Source organism: Trichosurus vulpecula, chromosome X, assembly GCF_011100635.1.
Source record: "Trichosurus vulpecula isolate mTriVul1 chromosome X, mTriVul1.pri, whole genome shotgun sequence".
Taxonomy (NCBI): domain Eukaryota; kingdom Metazoa; phylum Chordata; class Mammalia; order Diprotodontia; family Phalangeridae; genus Trichosurus; species Trichosurus vulpecula.
Genome location: NC_050582.1, coordinates 27,789,344 through 27,812,400, shown reverse-complemented (window position 1 = coordinate 27,812,400; position 23,057 = coordinate 27,789,344). Strand labels below are relative to the sequence as shown.

At 48.6% G+C, this 23,057-nt stretch overlaps 1 protein-coding gene across 2 annotated transcripts in view; it reads left to right on the top strand.

Moving 5' to 3' along the window:
• Positions 1–683: 683 nt before the first annotated feature.
• ZNF185 (zinc finger protein 185 with LIM domain) overlaps positions 684–23,057 on the top strand; it is a 73,588-nt gene continuing 51,214 nt past the window's right edge. Inside the window, exons 1-2 of one of the 2 annotated variants that reach the window (XM_036739894.1) lie at positions 684–773; positions 8,089–8,235. The gene's annotated coding sequence lies outside the window, so the exon portion shown is untranslated. The remainder of the gene's footprint in view (positions 774–8,088; positions 8,236–23,057) is intronic. The other variant, XM_036739893.1, reaches the window with a different exon arrangement.

The following is a 23,057-nucleotide window of genomic DNA, read 5'->3' as shown; positions in this document are numbered from 1 at the left end:
TACTGGCAGAGAACTTTAGTGAGAAAAAAGGTAAACTTTAAAACACTACAGAAATACGAAATTATGGGGGTACTACTAAAAAAAAGTTTTGGGCAAGTGAACACAATGTCTAAGACATGCCAAAGGGTTTCTATCACCCATTTTTCTACAACTCCACCTGCTAAATTGATTTTCAAAGTGACTAGCTAATTCTAAGTAGGAACTGTTGAGGTTCCAATTTATGATGCAGGGCCATAGTGGCCTTGGCAGACAGAAACTGGGTTAGAATCCCAGCTCTGCCTCAAAGATAAAATTTTAAAAAAAAAATATCTCTTAGTGGCCTTGGCCAACATTATTACTTTCTGTGTTGTTCCTGTGTCCCTATCTATAAAATGAGGGAGTTAGAATAGATAACCTCTAGGACCCAGTTCCTTTTGTCCGGAAACATCCATTGGTCAACCTACACAAGGCCACTGATTTGAAACCAAGTTTCTACTCATCCAGAAAGAACTAGTCAGCCTGGGCAGCCTTGATGGATTTGACACTAAGTTTCCCTATACCCCCAATTCTTATTGGATGATCAAGAAAAAAAGGGACTCCATTGATGATTGGGACCCCTGCCTCAGGCTACAATATGATTGGTAGACATTGAGCCTGAGGGGGAGGATCTACTAACAACCCCCTTCTCATGCCAGGCAATAACTGGTGTTGCCCAGCTTGCGCATCAACCAGTCTCACTTCGTTGGGTTGACTGGGACGATCTGCTGCTCTCTCTGAATTGGATTCTACTTCAGGTCAGTGATAATATACTTTAGAGTACCTCTCTATTTGGCAAGATGGAGCTCCTAATGTTCTCCATGTACCTTGGGCCAACCTTGGTGGACCCTTACTTGGGTAATTTTTTTTTATTGGGGGTTTAGTCCTCTGCCTTGGAAGATGTGGATGCTTTTCAAAAGCTTCCTGAATACCAGGGCCCATTTCTAGATCACTTCTCGTTTTTATTTTCGTGCTTTGGCCCTCAGCAAAACTATTTATGGTCCTAAATTTTATTTTGGTAAAACAGTAGAAAGGGCAATGGCTAAAAAAGGAAGAGAGCCCTGGGTTTTAATCCTCCCTCTTTAGCTCACTTAGTTATTATACTGTTCAATTTCCTGTAAAGTGGTCATAGTGACATGGTCTTAAGTTACCTCAGAGTTGTGAAAATTAAATGAGATGTGAGGAGTGCATTGTAAATCAGCTACAAGAACGTCAGCACAGCTTCTTCTCCTTCATTTTATTAGAATTACTTTTCTTGTGTTTGTTCTGGATCCTGGTCTGCCCAATTCTATAACCTAGTCACTTCTGTGACAGAAAATAACTGGGCATTGGACAATGGAGGCCTGGTAGAGGAGGCCTTCGGTAGAGACCTTGGCCCCCTGCTGAGTGCATTATGGGGGCCATCCTGACTGTTGGGCAAGAATTTTACTGGCAGTCCAAAGCAAGAACTGGCTCTGAGGCTTGGTCTTGGTTTGGCTGTTTCAGGGACTGGAACAAAGCAAGCCCATAGGCTTGCTTTGGACTGGATGTTTTCTCCTGAGGAAAATGGAGAAGAAAATGGGGAAAGCCAGAGCGGGGAGTGCCCTCTCAGGGGGCCAGGAGGTGCTGGGCAAGCTTCGAATGGCCGAATGGCAGTTTCTTGGGTCGGATTACTGAGCAAAATAATTATGAAGGCATGATATAAATATCTCCATATAAATAATAATACATTTTTATTGTTAGGCCTAAGTTTTCCTTTATTAATAATTTGCTGGCTGCTGACTGCCAGGAATTAAGACTGTATGGAGCTCTTTTGAGTCTATTAATTAACCCTGTGTGAGTTAAGCTGAATGTTAGCCACTGTATAAAAAAACCTTCACTGTCCCTGTGCACCTACTCTGGCGCTCCCTTCCCAGCCCCTCCCGAGCGCGCTCCGTGCCCCGCCCTTCTGTCTCTTCTTTCCCTCTTCCTTCCCTGCTCTACTCCCGCATTTCTAGACCCTTCCCCATTTTCTATTACTTCTAGCCCCTCCTCTTTGCGTTCACTGTATCATTTCACTTCACCCCCTCCCTTTCACTTGCTCTTCCTCTTCCGCAACCTCAGTTCCGCGCTTTGCCCCGCCCCTTCCGCAGCCTTACGGTCCTTGCTCCCGCCCCTTCCGCCTCTGTGCTTAGCCTCTTCCGCAATCCTATGCTCTTAGTCACGTCTCTCTGCACCTCACGAACCACCCCCCCACCGCCCCACACGCACCCCCTCCGCGTTTAGCCTCTTCCGTAACCCTATGCTTTTAGCCCCGCCTCGCCCGCAATCTCGGCGCTTAGCCCCTCCCCTTCCGCCATCTTCTCTCCTTGATCCCGCCCATCCTGTGGTCCTCTTTCCTTGCTCTCGCCCCTCCCTTGCCATCCTTGCCTGGATTTCTTTGCTTTCGTGGTCCCTCCACCTCTATGCCCCGCCCCGCCCCCCCTCCCTCCGCCTTCCCTTCGCCTCTTTCTCGTACTCGCTCGCTGTCTCTGAGCGCTGCCTCTTTCTCTGTTCTATACCTCTATTTCTCTCTCTACACATCTCTCTCCTCTCTGCCCCCCTGGAACTTGCTCTCAGTATCTCTCTGTCTTCTGTGTGCTCCTTCCTCCTATCAGAGCACCTGGGTTCAAATTTGGATGAGTCATTTAATCTCCCCTTGGGATGAAGAAGGCTTGGATTACGTGGGCCCTTTGGGTCCCTTCCAGCTTGGGGCTACCTTAGGAGATGGTGGGTTTGCCCTCACCATAAATCTTCAAGGATACTTGTTAAAAAGCAGATTGGTCAGTGAAACAGAGTAGGTACACAGAAACTCGGGAAAACTGGAAAGCAGTCAGGTAGAAATTAGGTATAGACCAGTAATTCACATGGTATATACCAACATAAACTCGGAATGCATACATACATGGTTTAGATATGAAAGGTCACATAAAAGAGTAAGAAAGAAAGTGCCTTTTAGATCTATGGAGAGAGAAGATTCATGACCAAATGATGGAGGGGATCACAGAAGATAGAGTGAACAGTTTGGGTTACATAAAATTAAAAAGGTTTTGAACAAATGGAACCAATACTGCTAAAGTTAGAGGGATACGGTGAACTGAAAAAAAAATATTGGTAGAAAGTTCCTCTGGTTGAGATCTCACTTCTAAGACCTACAAGGAACTGATTCAAATTTATAAGAACAATGAATGATGAATAAATTAATAAAACATTTATTAAATTAAACAAGTCATCTCCCAACTAATAAACGAAAGCTATATAGATAGGTAGTTTTCAGTGAAATCCAAGCCATCAGCAGCCTTATGAAGAAATGTTTCAAATCACTACTAATTAGAGAAATGCAAATTTACACCACTCTGAAGTTCTACTTCACACCCATCAGATTGGCAAAGAACAAAAAAGTAAGATGACAAACGTTGGAAGAGCTATGGGGAAATGCATATTAGTGCCCTGTTGGGGGCTATAAATTGGTCCAGCCCTTCTGCCTAAAAAGTCACTAATCTGCGTTACATTTGACCCAGAAATATATTTACTAGCCCTGTACCCCAAAAAGATGAAAGAAAGAGGAAAAGAACCTATATGTTCACAAATACTTATAGTACCTCCTTTTGTGGTGGCAAAGAACTGGAAACTAAAGGGGTGTCCATCATTTGGGGAATAAGTGAACAAATGATGACAAATGAATAGAATGGAATACTATTATATTCTAAGGCAGCTGGGGCCCAGTGAATAAAGAGCTAGAACTGGAGCCAGGAAGCTCAGGGTTCATCTCCAGCCTCAGACATTTAGTAGCTCTGTGACCCTAGGCAAGTAACTGATCTACCTCAGTCCCCTCATCTGTAAACTGGGCATAATAACACTTACCTCTCAGGATGATAAAATGCGATATTTGTGAAGAGCTTTGCCAAGCTCTTAAAGCACCATATAAATACTAGTTATTATTGCTACTGTTATGCTGTAAAAAATGATTGAAGCAGCTGGTTTTAGAGAAACCAGGGAAGTATGAACTGATACAGATTCAGGGGAAGAATTTTTATAATATCAACAACATTTTAAAGACTAACAACTTTGAAAAACTTCAGGACTCCGATCAATGCAGTGACCAACCATGGGTCCAGGGGACCAATGATGAAGCATGCTGCCCATTTCCTGATGGAAAGATGGAGGGACTTAGGGTGTTGATTGAGACATATGTTTTGGGACGTGACCTGTGTGGAGATTTGTTTTGCTTGATTATGTATATTACAAGGGTTTTGCTTTTCTTTTTTCCTTTTTCTTTCAGTTTGAGGGAGGGGAAAAAATAAATGCTTGTTAGTTAAAAAATAAAAATTCCCTCACTCCATTCCCCAGCCCAATCCCCAAAAGAGAGAGAGCTTCAAGCTCTCTCCAAGGTGTCTTGGGGCTGACTGTAGAGAAGATTCTTGTCCTGGTATCATTTGGACTATATTGTCTCCAAGGGTTCCTTCCAGATCTGCCTTTCAGTGATTGGCCTATGGCCATAGCTGGTAAGTGTCCCAAGTGGGATTTGAACTCAGGGTATTCCCTCCTGACTCCAGGTGTGGTGCTCTAGCACACAAGGTAGTTCTCTGTACTACCAGCTCGAAGTCCTATTCCTGGCTCACTCCTGTATGATGATGGCTCACAGAGTTGGGATTAGGGTTAGCCCCAATTCCCTGCCAGAGCCCCGGGCTCAGGAAGAGCTGTGGAACTCAGGAGTGGCCACTAGAGGGGGCAGAAAGGCCAATACCCTGTCCCAGGCAGGAAGTTCCCCAGGGCAGTTTGCAAACCTTGTTAGGGTTACCTACTCTGTAGGGGCCTTCCAGCCTTCCAGTGCTCTACAATTTTATGAGAATGGTGTGTGTGTGTGTGTGTGTGTGTGTGTGTGTGTGTGTGTGTGTGTGTTACATATACACACAGATACATTAAAATGTCAGTATGGCATAAATACAGAAGCTGGATGGAGGGCCAGCCCTGGAGTCAGGAAGACCTAGCTTTAAGTGCTGCCTCAATGAATCCTAGCTCTGTCACCCTTGGCAAGTCACCTAATCCCTAAGCGCCCCCTAGGAAACCATCTAAAACTATAAAGTTACACACTGAATTGCTGATCTGCATTGGTGGAAGAAATGTTCCATACTAAGAGCAATGCAATGCACACCTGCCTATAGCACTGCAATCCAAGGTCCAGACCAGAAACAAACAGCAATTTCACATCCCAAAAGGCTAGAGCATCTCACTAAGATAAGGGTACAGACCTTAAAGCACCCTATAAATCTTGGTTGTCAATATGGAAAGGGAGCCAGCTGGCTGAAGAAGGCCCTGAAGAAATAAACCCCAGTCTATCTGAGAAGGGGAAGGAGACCAAAGAGAGGCCCACAGCTGGCCCAGGAAACACTTGGCATGGCTTTTTTGGAAGAGCTGCCCTATGCCAGGTGATTGGGCATCTTGGGGCACGGGTCATGTCCTCTGAATTCTGGGGTCCTTTAAGAAAGCTGGAGGCCCAGTGTGCCTTGGTGAGGCAGGAAGCAGGCTGGGTCATGGCCAGGAAGAGCTGACAGAAAGGAGAGGGGTAAAATCAGATTGTTGCTCGAGCAAGGCTCTTCCTCCAGGCTTTGGAAGAGGAGGGCCTAGGGAGAGAGAAAATGAGCCAGGACCATTCATGCCTAAAATCTGACCTCCCCCCCACTCACATCCACCTTGGGTTCCATATCAGCCCCCAGCTGCGGACCCGGGCCCTGCCTTGCTTCCAGCCCAAGGCAAGAGTTGGAGGTCTAGCCATGGATCCCAAGACCCAGGCCCACTGGGCATCCAACCTCTTCCTCCACCCCTCCCCAGGACCCAACCCAGCACTACTCTCAGCCCCACCCACCTTCCGCCTCCCCAGCCTGGGAAGCTCCCCAGTTGGCACAAGAGAATTATTCTGTTCCCCAGAGCAGAGATAATCTCTTCATCATAAACTGCTTGTGGCGGGGGGGTGGCACTGCCCTGAGTGCTTGGTAACAGCTCAGCTTGTGAGGCCCACTCTGTTTTTCTTGGTACAGAAAAGAAAGAAACAAAATTGTGGAAAGCAGCCACCCTCTCCACTTTGCCCCCTTGTCCACTTCCCTCAGTCTGACCACCAGGCACTGCACCCCTGTCTGAAGTCCTTAGTGTTGTGCCGAGCATCCCCTCTGTTTGCAGCTAGTGGAAGACATTGGAATTGCAAAACCCTTTGCATCCATTCTCTCATTTGACCCTCACCATAAACCTTGCAAGAAGAGTACTTGGAGATGTTTAGGATTTCCATTTTTACAGAACAGGAAACCGAGGCTGAGGTCAAGAGACTTGCCAGTGCCCTCTCAGGAAATGCTAAAGCGGAAAGGAAGCTCGAGGTTCCCAAGCCAGCTCTCTCACTTAGTGCCTCGGGAAGGTCAGATTCTGACCGAGCCCCTTCCTTTCTTGGCCTCAGTTTTGTCATCTGTACAGTGAAGAGATCGGGCTAGATGATCTCGAGGATCTCTCCGGCTTTAAACCTTATCCCCTGCCCCAAGTCCAGCGCCCGGTCCATAGTAGGCACTAAATACATGCCTAGTGATTGATTGCCCCTAGGAGAGAACCGAAGCTCAGAGAGGTTTACTCGAATAGTGGGGGCCCTTGCTCCAACCCATCTTCTAGGTCTTCCATCCAGTGTTCTTTCCACCATACTTCACGGTCTTCCTGGAGCTGGGGAAGTTGCAGGGCCATCTGGATCCCTGGGGGCTGGGGCCTCCCCTAACTGGTAAACAGAAATCACCAGCTGCCATCTCCTGGGCCCCACATGATTATAGAATCATGGGTATGGGGGGGCAGGAGAAGGGATCATAGATCTAAAAGGGCCCTCAGAGACCATCTAGTCCAATGGTGTCAAAGTCAGTTAGAAATAGATCTGTGAAGGCTGTAAGCAGGCCAAGCTGGAGAAGTGGATGTCCCTCATCTAGGCCATCTCTTTCATGCTACCAGAGGCCAAACTTGGGCTTTCAGCGGTCCAGGGGGCTCCATTTGCCCAGTACATCACTACCTTCTGTTCTTAGAGAGGTGCCACCATGTGCCAGAGGCCAGTCTTAGACTCAGTCAGGCCTCCCTGACTTTGAGGCTGGCTCTCTCCCCACCTCACCCTGCTACTGGAAGGGGCCTCAGAATCCAACAGGATTGTTCAGGTCTTTGGAGCCTTAGAGCCCGAACTATTCTGATGCAGGGGAATAAGAAGGCAGAGGAGGAGGGCTGAAATCTCAGCACTGCTGTTTAGGGCCTGTGTGCCCAGGCAAATCCTTTTCTTCATGGCTATTTAGGGGAAATCCACTTGCTTTTCCAGCTACCCACTGGCAGAGAGTGGAGAAACACCTCCCTCACCACCTCAAGAGGAAAGAAGTATCTCTTTCTCTACCAAAAAGGACTTTTCTGCCCTGGGCCTAAACTCTCCATCTGTGAAATGGGCCCACTAATAAGTTTTCAGCTAGGGCAGGCTTAAAAAAGTACCTGTGGAAGTCTCAGCTCAATGTGAGACCAGGTAAATGAGGTTGGGGGATGGGTGGGGGTCATTCCTCTCCCTTTCTAGGCTGCTTTCAGAGATCCTGGCCTTTACCAGGAAAGGGCCCTGGTCTGCAGGGTCCACTCTGCCCTCCCCTGGATTATAGGAGGCAAGCAGAAAAGGGATCTTGCCCCGCAAGGTTGATTTTTCAAACAAGCCTCTGGGGCTCTGATCAGCAGCTGGGGGAGCTCTGAGAGGGGCTGGCAGTGGGGGAGAGCCTGGCAAGCTGCTGCCCCCTGCCTGGGGAATGGTGAGGGAGTAAATCCCTCCTCCAGGAGAGAAGAGAGAGGAGGATGGGGGCCAAGGAAAGGAGGTAGCTGAGGCCAGAGAGAGGGCAGTAGAGCAGGCAGGTGAGGTGCTGTGTGTGCGTGTGCGTGTGTGTGTCTGTGTGTGTGTGTGTGTGTGTGTGTGTGTGTGTATGTCTGTGTGTGTGTGAAGAGAAACCTGTTTGTTCCCCTGAAGGGCACAACACACCCAGCCTTCTGCTCCCAGACAGTTCCGCTCTCCTGAGTGTCTCCTTTCTCTCTGTTCAGGCAGGAAACTATCCCAGCTGACCCCAGGGACCCAGCCCCAAGCTAGCTCTTTCTTTGGAAGGGGCCGGCAGAACCCAGAAGATCCTGTCACCTTCGAAGTGGCAGTCAGGCCTCTGAAGCCTAGCAGAGACTGAAGAGCATTAGCAGGTAAGACTGGCTAAGCATCCAGCCCTGGTAGGGGAGGAAGATCAGAAGACAGATGGGGGGGGGCTACTGGGGAAACAGCACCCCTGCTTTGGGGCTATGATATCTGGGCTCTGCCACACATTTGCTGTGTGACCCTAAGTCCCCTCATGTCTCTGAGCCTCAGCTTCCCCATCTGTAAAGCTAGGGGAGCGGACAAAATGATCTCACAGGTCAAGTCCAATTTTAACATTATGGGAGCTTTAAGAAGGCAAGCAGCCTCCATAGATGTGTTCTAGTAGCATGGTTTAGTGGAAGGAATTCTGTGATTGGAGTCAGATGACCTGAGTTCCAATTCTGACTATGTCTTTTATAATACTGTGTGACTTTGAGCAAGTCAGCTAACTTCTCTGGGCCTCTGCCTTAGGGATGAGGGGTAGGAGGAGCTAAAAGGGCCACATTCTAGGTCTCTGTTCCTATACTTATCATTCATCAATGATGAAATAGCCTGATTTTTAGACTAAATCGCTTGGCTCCCTCCTTGGATATTGTCTTCTTTATCCTCACTCAGTCTTGAAGAGAGAGAATGGTTTTGGAGGGTTTGATCTGGTTGGGCCTTGTCCGCCTGTGAGACTCAGGCCCCAGGAAGCTCTTCGGAGGGCTCAAGGCCCAGAGTGTGACTTGGTATCTTAAGTGATCATGAATCCTGTGGGCTGACCCCAGGAGGTCTAAAGTGCTCTCTGAGATCCTCAGAGCAGAGACTCTGGGTTAAGCAGCCCAGGGGTGGTGTGGGGGGTAGGGGTGGGAGTGGGGGTATTCTGCATTATCTCATTAATAGACAGAGGAGCGGGAGTGACTTTGGGGAGGAAACACGAACAGGATGGGCCCCTTGTGAGGAGGGAAGAGGTGTAGAGCATGGGGCCCCTCGACTCAGGGCTCCATGATGGGCTTCTCTGCTCGCTCACTAGTGAAGAAGCTTTGGGCTGGCCGTAGCTCAGCCCTGGCTCCACAAGGCTGGCTGGGCTCTTATCTCCTTGGGGCTGAGGGAGGCAGGCCAGCCTTGATGAAAGGGAGCTGAATTCCTAGCCTGGGCCAGCTTTCTACCCTCCAACGTAGAGAAGCAGTGGGGTGGGGGTAGGGAGGACTGGGCCCTGGCTCGGTAGAGCCTCTTCATGTTTCTCACACCCCCATTCTCCCACTCCAAGAGCATCAGCCAGGCACCAGAGATCCAGAGAGCTGGGGCACAGGGTCTGGCATTCCTAATGGACTCGATTCTTGGTGGCAGCCTGGTTTGTGGGGAGCAATGACACATAGTAGAAAATAAAGCAGGCTGGGAGATGGAAGCTAGGAGCTAGACCTGGCTCTGCTATTGAAGTCAGTGGGTGACCCTGGGTAAGTTCCTTCCCCTCTCTGGGTCTCAGTTTCCCCAGCCACGTAAAGAAGTTGAGCCAGCTAGCCCTCTAGAAGCCCTTCCAGCTCCTCATCCTGAGTCTTTAACTTAGAGTCTGTCTGGAATCTTTCCTGACATCAGGTCACAAAAAGGAGAACAGTACGGTTCAAGAGAAGGAGCGCTACATTTGGGGCCAAAGGACTTGAGTCACGTCAGTGTCCCCTTTTGTAAAATGGGCGCTGGACTAGATAACCCCCCGTCCCCCTTCCAGCTCTGGGTCCCCTATGAACCTGCCCTGGGAAGCCAGTCTTTGCATAGGGTCCAGGAGGGAGCTAGGTGCCATAGGGGCTACAGTACTGGACCTGGAGTCAGGAAGACCTGAGCTTGTGACACTCATGACCCTGGGCGTATCACTTAAATTCGCTCAGCCTCAGTTTCTTAACCTGTAAAATGGGGCTAATAATACTACCTACCTCCCAGGATTGTTATAAGAATCAATATGTTAAATATTTTGCAAACCTTAAAGTGGCACATAAAAGTTACTACTGTTATTGTGATGATGATGTCCAGCTTCCCTACTTTCTTCCTTATCCCCTTTCCTTCTTTCAGTAAAGTTGGGATTCCCCTGTGGAACTTTGGGATGGAACAGGGGAAAGGACTCTGACCTGTTAGTCAAGAGGTTCTGCTATTAACTCAGTGTGACCTTGGACAAGGCCCTTGTCCCTGAGCCTTGGTTTCTCCCATTTGTCAAAGGATGTGGGGCTGGATGAGATGATGGCCAAGAAGAGTACTTCCAGCTGGCAACATTCCGTGACTTCTAAAAGTGATGCCCAAGTTAGTGTAGACTAAATATTCTGCATAATAGGTCTGGGGTTGTGCATGGGACTCCAGTTTCCAGGTCACGGCTCAGAGATAAGCATCCCCTTGGTGCTTTTTCCCGGCTGTGTGTGTGTTGGGAGAGGGGGTTACGGTGACTGCCCAGATATTAGCATCCAGCCCAGCCTCCCAGGAGCACCCTCCCCATCCCCACCTTGGCAGTGAAAGATGGCCATAAGGAAAGGCCCACCTGCCCCTTTTCCTTCCTGCCTTGGAAGAGTGTCAGTAACGCCCCTGTGCCACCAGCCTATGATCAAAATAGCTACCATTTAATGCCTTTAGGTTTGCCAACCACTCAAGGATTGTTGGTTCAGTGAGGGAAGGCCCCCCATTTTACAGATGAGCAGTCTGAGGCCCAGAAAAGTCTGGTGACTTGCCTGAGATCACAAAGCCAGTTAGTGAAAGAGATGGCCTTCAAAGCCCAACATACTCCAAATCCTCAGCTGCCCCCCTACACACCTTCTCACTGAGCCTCAGAAGAGCTTGGGGTGGGAAGAGATTTCCACATGAGGAAATAGATTCCTGGAGGTTCAATCCCTTGCTCCCCCCTGCCTGATGACCCCCTCATCCAGGGCTGTTGCCATAACGCAAAGCAAATGAAGAATAATGGTAGGGGTAGGGGGCCCTAATCCCTGGAGGGAGGATGCAGGAGTGGCCCCTTAAAGAAAGTGGCACTGGAGCAAAGCCCAGGATCCTGCAGGGCATGACACAAGGATGAAAGTACATTCCAGGTAAAGGCATGGAGGCCAAAGATGGAGTGGTTACATACTCGGAACAGTAAAGGGTCCTCTCTACAGTGGTTTGGGGGAGGGATTGTCAGGTGACCCCTGGGTGCCCTCTGGAGCTTCTTTATGCTGTCCTGAGAAGAACATTGGGTTTGGATCCTGCCTCTCTTCTTTGCCATCATGGGCTATTGAATCCCTGCCTGTCTGGGCCTCAGTATACTCATCTGGAAGATGGGAGGGTTAAACTGACTGGCTGTTAATGTGCCTTCCAGCTGTGAAGCCTGTGACTTTTCTCACTAGCTGCCCTCTTTGAGGCCCCAAATAAGGACGTGGGGGTGGGGGGGCATGCAAGGCCTGGGATCCTGATTCCACACACACACACACACACACACACACCCTTGCCTTCATTATTTTCCATCCCAGACAAACTGACCATAGGAGTTGTTCCCAGGTTGGGCACGGCACGTTATGTCTGACTCCAAGCCTTTCCTGCTATTTGTCTCTTGCCCCCTCTCTCTCCCCACCCCCGCCCCCAGGTTCATCACTCTTTAACCCATAAAGTCATTTTGTCTTACCTGTACACATATTATATCCTTCTTGAGCGCAGAGAAGGTTTCTTTCTTGTGTTTGTTTACACAGTGTCTGGCACATAGTAGGCACTTAATAGATGTCCTGTCAATTGAATGTAGTTGAGACTGTGGCACTTCCAAAGCAGCTGGAAGGGATAGAGAAATCAGCTTTTCTACAGCCATTAGGAGCCCTGAGCTTTCATCCTAATTCTGAGCTGAACTGAGCAACCATCTCCCCTTTTGGAGGTGCAGTGGGCCTAGAGGCTCACATGAAGCTAACAACTCTGAGGTCCCAAGGCTGCAGTGTCCCTCCCCTGGTCAGGATGACTCCCTGAGCTCCGCGTCCAAGTGCCATTTTGAAATGCTCTTCCACAGTCCATGGAGCTTCCCTTTCTCAGCTCCATTGGGGGGCTGGAGCTTTGGGAGGGATGTCATGGAAAATGAGGTGTATTCTTCCCAGGCATAGGAGCATCCAGGGGGGAAACAGCAGCCATCCAACTCTGGTTGGCTGTTACAAGGGCAAGTTCTCTATGAGGTGAGGAACTGGCAGCCAGGTACCAAAGAGACTGGCAGGAGAACATTCCCCAGAGAAGATAGCGGCTGCACTTTGTTTTCCCTGGGTGGCGCTGAGGTGGAGGATGTGCTCAGGGACTTCCTTCCCATGGATCATCTCACTGCCCTTCGACCCATGGAAAAGCATTCACTGCGTACCTACTGTGTACTGGGCAGTACCTACTGTGTGCCGGGCAGTACCTAACATGTACTGGGCAGTGTCTGCCATGTACCGGGCAGTGCCTACTGTGTACTGGGCAGTACCTACTGTTTTGAGGGAAATACCAAATTTTGATAAGGTCTGTTTTCTGTCCTCATTAAATTTATAGTCAATGTTACTAAGCAGCTCAGATGTGCCAGGCCATGTTATGCACATGCGGGGATACAAAGACAGGCCTTGCCCTTGCAGAGTGGGCATTCTGGGTGGAATTTAAGCTCTGGAGTCTTCTCTTCACCCATACCCATCACCCTGTTTTCTCCAGTCCCTGAGTGCTTGCCTGGGAGTCCTTATTCAGTTACTCAGGAGTCCTGCCTGACACCCAGGGCACAGCACCAGAGTCCTGGGTTCCAAATGTCCACAGACCAACTGGTCTATAGGAGAACCCCAGGCCAAAAGACACGGTGAACTAGGAGGAACGGTGGCGAGAGGTCCATTTCATCTAGGTAGGAGGGAAAAGTGTACCATGAGTCATCTCAAAGTGGGGAATATGCCAAAATATATTTACTTTGTAAATACAGAACACTAGGTCTGGAATCAGAAGAACCTGAGTTCATATCTAGCTTCAGATACTTCCTAGCTGTGTGACCCTGGCCAAGTCACTTAACCTCTGCCTCAGTTTCCTTATCTGTAAAATGGGGATAATAATAGCACCTACCTCCAAGGGTTGTTATGAGGATCAATTATAATTCTAATTAGCACAGTGCCTGGCACATAGTAGGCACTATGTAAATGTTAGCTATTATCTCAGAATAATGTTTTGAAGTGCACAATATGAAGTATATAGTATTACAAAGGAAACCAAAAATCAGTAAATGCTCACTCCCATCATTGCCTGGGAGCAGTTATCTCGGAGAGTGCTTGGATTCAAATACAGGTTAGACTGGCTGGCCTCAGAGGTCTTGGGACTCAGCTTGAGACTCAGCTTGAGACTTTAGAGACCAGACTTGAAAATCCAGCTCCTGGTTTCAGCAGCAAATACACCCAGGAAGCTGGTGTCAGATGGCACCAAGGTCATGTCTGCTCCTTGGTCCCCCAAGGACTGACCCAGAGGAGTAGGAGGGGGCACCTCCTTCCTAGAGAAATAACACACACCCAGCTTTGGTTTTACAAATTGGGAAAGGTTCTAGTGGGAGGATTCCCTAAGCGAAGTGCCTTCATTCTATCCACAGCCAGGCTGAAGCTGCCCTAGGCCTTGGAGAGCCAGCTGGCTCCAGTGTTTTCCTGCCCCTCTGTCCAGGGAGGAGAGGTGGGACAGGGCTGTGTTTTTCTGACACTTCAGGATTAGACTTGAGAATGCAGGCCTAGGTAGCTAGATGGCATAGTGGACCTGAGGTCAGGAAGATCTGAATTCAAATCTAGCTTCGGACATTCATTATCTGCATGGTCCTGGGCAACCAATTGCTTAGCCTCACTTTCTTCTTCTGTGATGTGGGGGTGATAATAGCATCTCCATCCCAGGGTTGTTGTGAAGCACAAACAAGATAACATGTGGAAAGTGCTTTGCAAACCTGAAAGTGTTCTAGAAATGCTGGCTGTTTTTCTTAACAAGCCTCTCAGCTGATCAGAGCATGGTTCCCACAACATGCAGGCCCTGAGAAGCAAAATGTGCCCCTGGAGCCAAGGGAGGTAGAAGAATTCAGGGCTGAGAGAGGGGAGTCCTTTGGGTCTGGCCCCTCTCCCCAAGGAGTCATCTGTGGCTCCACCCCACTCCTTTCCACTCTATACCGGGCTTCGGTGCCTGCCTGGCTGCCACAGTCATGCCCTAATTAGATTCCAGACCTTAATCCCACTGAAGCTACTGGTTCCTGACCAAGGCCAGTAGCACTGGAGTCAGAGAGGAAGGGCATCTAGTCCAACCTCCCTGTCTTACAGAGGGGAAAACTGAGAGGGGAAATGCCTTGTTGAAGGGTACCCAGAGAGTGGCAGAGTCAGGCCTCTGACTCCAATGCCAGGGGCTTGCCTGGGCACCATTTCATGTTTGGGCATCACCTATGGAGCAGTCATTCCATAGTGTGGGGGGCTTTGTAGTGCTGCACCGGAGGACCAGGTGGAGCCCTCAAGGCCAACCTGAGGCCTGGCACATAGAGCTGGGGGCTCATCCCACAGGTTGAGGGTAGGGGCTAGCATCCCCAGATCTGCTGCTCACCCCCCTTCCCCATTAGCCCGTAGGGAGCCAGGAACATGCATGTCTAGGGGGGCCGAGCTGCTCCTGCCACTAGGCAGGAGGGTGTCACAGGAAGTACAGGAGGAGTGGGGCCTAGCTAGTTCCCTGTGTGTTGCCTTAGGCAAGTCTCTTCCTTCCTCTCATCAATAAAATGAGGAAGCTGGACTCAATGGCCTCTCTTAGGTCTCTTCAAGCTTTAAATCTGTGATCGTCGGGTCCCATGATCCTGTTCAATTCTGACCAACTGTGTTAGACCACGTTTTATTACCACAGCCCAGGCTAGATAGAAAGCAATCAGGGCCTTTGGCTCCATGTCAATTTCCTTCCCTGTGCTAAGAAACCTTAACATGCCTTCTCAAAATGGCCACCCTCCCTTTTTTAGACAAGATGGTACTTAATATCGAACCTCAATACAGCTCACTAAACTTGCTTGGTAATTATATTTCAATTACTTTCAATCCATAAAATGTTACTCAAATCTCTTTCACCTCAATTTTCTTATCTATAAAATGGAAGAAATAAAGCTATTACACCTACCTTAAAACACTGTAGAAAGAGCAGCTTATCATCATTGTTATTGGTATTAGCCATAGTAATAATATATTTGTGCAGACCTCTGGTCTTACTGCGGTAGGGGAGCTGGCTGGCCATATGCCCTTGGGCCATATCTCTTGAACCTCTCACTAAGAGCCTAAGTTACAGACATGTTGCTGATCTGACCTAGTGGAGGGCTCTTAGAAGCACTCTAGACTTGGAGTTGGAAGGGACCCCAGAAGCCATCTAGTCCAGCCTAGAAAGTTTCAGCAATTTGGTCGTGATCGCCCTACCAGGACATGTCAAAGGCAGGGCTTGGTCCTGGGTCTTTCTGACCCCACGGTCACCATTTAGGAAGGGGCCTTTCATATGAATAATAGTGAAGAATACGCTTGTGCCCTTTCTGGCCCTCTCTGTCCCCATTGGCATCCTCTGCCCATTAATCCTCAGTGGCTTTTCCTTCTTCCGTCATCACTGCTGCGGCCTGGCTTTTTCTGGCTCTGCTTTGGCCCCCCCCTTCTTTGTTAGCCCTCCTGCCTATTAATCTTAATGGCATGAGAGCATTCCATAACATGAATGTACCACACTTTCTCTAACCATCCATCGTCCTGTTGTTTGATGTTTCTGTTGTTGCTAGGCTTTTTGTAATGACAAATAATACTGCTGTGAACGTCTGTGAACACATAGTTCTTCTCCCCCCTGCCTTTGTTCTCCATAGTTCATTCAGGATATGTTCCCATGAAGAAAATAAATAGATCCAAGGGCATGTTCATGACCACCTCTCTGTAGTCCCAGGCTCATCGAGTTAGAGGTGGAAAGGAGGCACTCAAAAGCCATCTAGCCCAACTACCTCACTGGACAGAGAGGGAAACCGAGGCCTGAGGAAGTCCTCGGGGTATAGAGTGGCAGAGCAGGTTGTTAACATCCAGATCATCTGAGTCTGATTCCAGGGCCCTCCATAGTTATTCGCCTAGCCCTCTCAGATGGAAAACTCACCATCACAGGCAGGCTGGCATGTTGTCTTTTGTCCTGAAGCCTAGATGAATGGGCCAGGGCTGAGGGTTATGGAATGCTCAAGTTCAGGGTACAGAGCCTAAGAAAGATGCTACAAAGCCACATTGGAGAAAACCCTACTGGCCTCTGGAGTGAGCATCTGCCTTTAAATTAACCATTGCTCCACAAGCTGATGGGACTGGGTTTCTTGGCCTTGTGCCCAAAGGGACCAGCTACTGCCTACTAGACAAGGAGGCAAAAATATCCAGTGACTACTCATCTATCAGTGACTCTACTTTCCTTACCTGTCAGTGAAAGGAGGCAAGGAAGTTGGCCTCTTCCTGATGACTGTGACTGAGAGAATTTGCTCATGGCTTCCCAGACTATGAGTGTCAGAAACGGGACTCTCACCCAAACCTCCAGTGACCCCAGTGTTCTTTCCAGGACACCACTAATGTGCTCACTCTACCCAAATCAGAGGGCTAGTGAGGGGAAGGAAGCTAGTCACCTTTCTGGCCAAGGGCACATTGATATATAGGCGGCATAGCTGGAAACTAGAACCTGAGGGCCCCAGACTCCCAGGCCAGGACACTTTCTGACACCATACGTTCTACTAATAGGTGGCTAGGTGGCTCAGTGGATAGTGTTGGACTTGGAGTCAAGAAGATCTGAGTTCAAATACTTCCTAGCTGTGTGACTTAACTTTTCTTAGACTCTGTTTCCTTGTCTATAAAATGGGGATAATAACAGCATCTACCTTGTAGGATGTTGTGAAGTTCAAAGGAAATAATGTCGATCAGGTGTTTTGCAAACCTCATAGCTCTGATAACAATCATTCTTATTTTTACTACTACTACTACTACTTCTCCTCCTCACATACCAGCTAGATGAAGGGCAGGAGGGGGCCATGTTTCTGTGGCCTCGTAATGGACTTGTCCTTGTCAGCCAAACTGGACCGTAGGACTATGGCACATCCCTTTGGAGTGAAGTTGTTAGTAAACTGGCCCAGCTTCATAGAATAGTTTGGTTGTGGCCTCTGGCTCTTACACTTGGCAAACTCAGCGAGTCTATGCCTACAGAATGTGCTTCTGGGGCCTGGAGGAGAGGCTTGGTAAGGCTGCTGGCCTATAATGGGGGGAAGGGAGTTTAGCAGACTAACCACAGACTTCATGAGTTAACAATGGCAGCCACAGAAAGCTGACTCAGTCGCAGACTGCATGAAGAAGAGGCCTGGTATCCAGGACTTTGTTGTTGTTGTTAAGTCGTTTTCAATCTTGTGTGACTCTCCGTGACCCCATTTGGGGCTTTCTCAGCAAAGATACTGGAATAGTTTGCCATTTCCTTCTCCAGCTCATTGTACAGATGAGGAAACTGAGGCAAGCAGGGTGAAGTGACTTGCCCAGGGTCACTCAGCTAGTAAGTGTCTGAGGCCAGATTTGAATTCAGGAAGATGAGTCTTCCTGACCCCAGGCCAGATACTCTGTCCACTGCAGAGCCCCCTAGCTAAGGAAATGCTAATCTTCTTTCAGTCTGCCCTGGTCAGATCTCTTCTGGAATACTGGGGCTAGATTTGTCCTCCTTGACCCCAGAAGGCAACTGGTGCAAGTCACAAAGAGGAAGTTTCAGACTTGCCGATGCCATGTCCTTCTAACTCTAAGGTTCAGTGATTCTTTTTGAAAGGGAGGGAGTGATTGCCCAAGGTGCCCCAGCCAGGAAGGGCTGAGCTAGGTCTTGAAGCCAGGCCTGGAGACTCAGGCCCAGACCACTCTCACTAAACCAGTTATTTCTCTCTATTTGGTTGGCCGAGAGCTAAGGATAACTCACACAGAAACCAAGGGAAATGTTGAAATAGGAAAAATCAGCAGGTGTCTATTGGCTATAGTAATTTCTTCCTTCTTTCTGAGCACCTTCCTACTGCTTTTTATTGCCGTAGAAACCTGATAGTGCGCAGGCCCAGAAAGGCCTGACAAAGGCCCGAACAAAGAAACCCAGATAGGCCTGAGCTCTTCTTGCTTGCTAGATCTGAGCACAGGGTCTCAGATGCAGGGTCTGGGAGGTAAGGAAGGGTCCCTGCATGGAGGGACATAGGAGGCCTTTCAGAAAGGAGGAATGGAGGCAGTACAGGTGGTTCAGTAGGTAGAGCACTGGCCTTGGAGTCAGGGAGACCTGATTTCAAATCCAGACTTAGATACTTACAAGCTGTGTGGCCCTAGGCAAGTCACTTAACCCCTATGGCTTCCAAAAAAAGAGGAGAGAGGGAAGGAAGGAGGAATGATGACAAAAGTGAGCTATTTAGTAACGGGGGGAATGCAGAGAGCAGTGAGCCAGAAGGTATATAGCAAGATAGATAGTCATAAGAACATGGTATGCATTTGTGCCCCCCTCTCCCCTTTTTACCAAAGGAGCTGGGATGGAAGCCTGTAGGGCAGGATAGAAATCGTCAGTGTGTTTGGATCCAAGGGCCACTGGTGGGGGTGCGGGGCAACGCTGTGACTGCCCTGAGAAAAGACAGTTCAACCGCCATGACCACACCTTCAGTTTCAAGCTGGATGGCCCACAGAGACCATCTAGTCTTATGCTGTCATTTTACAGATGAGGAAAACTAGCCCCCCAGAGGGGTTTAGTGATTTGACCGAGGTCACACGGGAAGTCAAGAAGCATTTACTAACTCCTACAGGGTGCCAGGCACTGTGCTAAACTTGGTAGATACAAAGAAAGGCTATAAAAATAGTCTGTGCCCTCCAGGATGTCATAATCTAATAGTGGGGGCAGAAATGGGATTTGAAGCCATATCCACCACTTTTTCCACCCACTTTTTCCAATGAAAGGGCATACATACGACGTGCCTCGCAGAGATGGAGGAATGAAGGAACTTGCTTGGCAGTAATCAACCAGCAGTAATAAGCAGGATACATTAAAGTACTGGAATCTGCATGAGCCTGGGAAGTGGGTCTCCTTCCAGCTTCGACCCCTGATTTCTGCCCATGTAGACACATCACCATACTTTTACCTTTGCTACCTCCCTCCTTTGTTTTGCAAAAGGCCTCAGTGACTTGTATTGGTTTATTGATGCTCTTCAGTTTCAGATATCACATCTTGTTCATTCTTGAAACGTGGAGGGAGAGTCACTAGAGCAGTGGCCCTGTCCTACATGATTCCATACCCCTAATGTGTGGGGATTTATCCATGTAAATTCCCTATCCCTCCATTACACTTCACTTATATCAAAGAAATGGTTAAGTCCAACTGGCCAGACTGCCAGTTTATGTGACATTCTGCTCCTTAATCCACCACCATTCTACCAAGCCAAGGGAATGCTGCTGATCTTTGGTTTTCCATGTCTAAGACTGACCATTACCATGAAGAGAAGTTCCAGTGCCCTTCCAAGTTGTTTTCTTTCAATGATCATCGCTGTCATTTTAGATATAGTTCTTTTGGTTGTGCTTTCTTCATACAAGTCTTCTCATGTTGCTCTGAGTTCTTAATGGTCATTGCTTCTTCTGGTGCAGTAATGGGCCATTATTTGAAATACCCCAGTTTGGTTAGTCATTTCCCAACTGATGGCTGCTAACTTTATTTCCACTTTTTGGCTAACAAAGACAATGCCGCTGTAAACATTTGTGTATGTGTGGGGCTTCATTTTCCATCTTTGGCCTCCTTGGACAGACACCTGGTAATTGGATTGCTGGATCAAAAGGTTTCAGCATTTGAGTGATTTTTGTCAAAAAAAAATCCCAATTGTCTTCCAGAACAGATGAGCCGACGGATAGCTCCACCAGTACTGTATTTAATGTGCCCATTTTATAAATGGGGAAACCTCAGCTCAGAGGGGTGAAATAGTAAGAGTGGGGTGCGTAGAAATAGCATTGTATCTGCCACTAAGGACCTGGATTCAAATCCTACCCCTGAAGCTTACTAACTGGACAAGAGACTTTCCTTCTCTAGGCCTCAGTTTACTCCTTTGTATTAAATGGTCTTTAAGTAAGATTTTTCCAGCTCTGGGCCCTATGACAATGTCTTGCCCCACAGTAACATGACTAGATAGATCAGTAACAGATCCAGAACTAGACCAGAGGTCTCCCACACTGTCTGTCCAGGGTTCTTTGCCCTTAGTGCCTACCATCATGGGCCCTCACTAAATCCTTGAGTGGGAAGAGTTGATAGGACTGAACTGTGTTCTGTCCAAGTGGCAGACCTCTTCTCTGCAAATGATGCCCCATGACAGGGACTTTTCAGTCAGCTTCACAAGCTGGGGGAAGTGTGACTATACAGCAGGGAGTCTCAAAAAAGATCTAGGGGTCTTAGAGTATTGCAAGCTTAACAATATGAGTTAGTGGCTTGATAAGACAGCCAGCAAGGCTAGTGAGAGCATGGACTGTATAAGAGAGGAAGAATGTCCTGAACAAGGGAGGTGATAGTCAGATATCATCTAGAATAGTGTGTTCATTTCTGCACACTGCATTTTAGGAGGGACACAGATAAACTAGAGGGAGACCAGGATCATGAAGAGCCAAAGGTGAACAGGTTGAACTGCGGATGATTTGCCTGAAGAAGAGAAGGCTTGTGGGAACCATGATAGCTTTCCGAGTATTTGAAGAGGAATTTACATACATACATAGGAAGAGGGATTTACCTTGGTCTACTTGGCCCCAGAAGACAGAAAGAGAAGCAATGGGCAGTAGTTACTAAGAGACATGTAAATCCAGATGTGAGGTCACAAAAAAAATCTCCCTTACAATTTGAGCTGCTTACAAGTGGACTGATCTGCCCCAGGAGGTAGTGAGTTCCCCACCTCCAGGGATGTATTAGAGAGGATACTTGTTTAGGGAGCAGATTGGACTTGAGGGCCTCTGAGGTCCCTTCCAGCTATGATGAATCCGTGACAGAGTTTGGACTATTCTCTATGAATGCAGAAGAGTTACAAATGCCAACAACCCAAAGCAAGTCAGACTTCTCAGGAATGAGAACAGTACAGCTAGAAACAACTTAAGAACGCTGCTGATTAATCTCCAGGGTTCAGGCAGCTCAAATTCCCTGACCCTTGCCCCCAAGAAGGACAAAGAGCCAAGCCAACTCAGACCCCAGGAACTTCCAGTCTAAAACAGACTAGAGGATCATAATCTAAAATTGGAGGGACCTCCAAGATCATTGAGTCCTGGGCCATCATCTGACAGATGCCTTTGTGTGCCTCAGCCAAGGTCCCCCAGGTTCCGTCCGGTTCAGCATTCTTTCCATAGTCCCCTTCTAAGCCTCCTCCAGCTCTGACACCAGTAAATCAAATCCTGACATTCTAAGAAGAAGCTAGGGTAACATTGAGCCTTGAGAAGGGGATGTTCTTTCTGGTCTTTTAGAGAAAGATTGGCCTGCCCCATCCCTGTGCTCAGTACAAAGATTGACCTGCCCCCTCCTTGTGCTCAGCCTCGCCTTAAACCCCAAACAACAATTCAGCCACATGAGCCCCTTGCAGTGTCAGTGTTCACAGGAATACGGGGTGTGCACTGGCATATACCCCTAGTACCTACAAGCCCAAACAACTACACACACACAGGCTGCCCCACATCCTCTTGTGCTGGGAGATGCCAAGCCAGAAGATGGGGTGCAGTGTCGATCTCTTTTTTCCCTCCTTTGCAGCATAGCTGTCCAGGAGGCAGCTGCTCTTGGTTCTGCTGATCAGCGCCTCTGGTTGTCCTGGCACCAGCCCAGTCCATAGGCCGAAACGGGTCTGAGTTTTGCCTGTGTGGGGCAGGCCTAGGCCTGGCTTTGTGGTGTCTCCAGAAGGTAGGATGGGACCCACAGGTAGCTGAACAATCAGCCCTCCTCCCCGCTGTCAATGACTTTTGAGGTTTGAGAAATGCTAAGGCATTTAGGCCAACCTTTCAAAGTTTTGGGGTATCACTATTTCTCCATGTATACTCAGAGGTCTCAGCTGCCAGGGTGGAGCAAGGAGGAGGAAAAAGGAGGTTATTTGTACCTTTGTGGCCTGGGCTATGATCTACAGAGCCCTTTGTAGGATTTAGCCCCACGAGAGACCTCAGAGATGTCCTAGTCCAGCCTGCCCTTGCCTCCCATTATTTTTTACAAACGAGTGAAATGATCCCTAGAGGGGAGAAGGATCTTGGCCAAGGTCATACAGGTGCTAAGTGGCAGAGTTAGCATTTGAACTCAGGTCTTTAGACTCCAAGGCCAATCCACTTTCCATCCTATCATGCCAATAGGATGGAAAGATTTGTTAGTGACCATCTAGTTCAGCCCTCTTTATTTCATGTCTGAGAAAACAGAAGCCCAGAGAGGAGGAGGGGCCGGCCAAAGGTCCTAACCTGGCCAAAGGTCCTGGCCCAGCCAGAGTCAGGCAGAAGGGCAGGCCTTTTGTGTAGAGTTCTGCTTCTGGCTCAATCTCTGGGAATGCTTTTCAGGGAGCTCTGATCTCCCTGACCCTGTGGACATGGTGGGATGCAACGAGCTGATGAGGCCAAGCCCCAGCTTGGGATCCTGGAGCTTCTTCCCTTTGGGACCTTGGGCAAATCATTCCTCATCTGTCTGGGCCTCTGTTTCCCATCCGTACAATTCAGGGGGCAGCTTGGATGATACATAAGGGACCCTTTCCAAGCCTGAATTCAAATTTCAATAATTCTTCTTGCAGGGGAGGAGGGGCCGGCATGGAGGATTCCCACTCCCAGCTCTAAGGAAAGGAAACTGTGCCATAGTGGGGAAGGAAGCAGGAGGCATGTCTGCCAGCCACTGCCCCAAACTAGCTGTGGTTCTTTGCACCCAAATGGGCCTTGTTCTGCCCAGTAGAAAAATGAGAGGGCTGCGCTTGATGGTG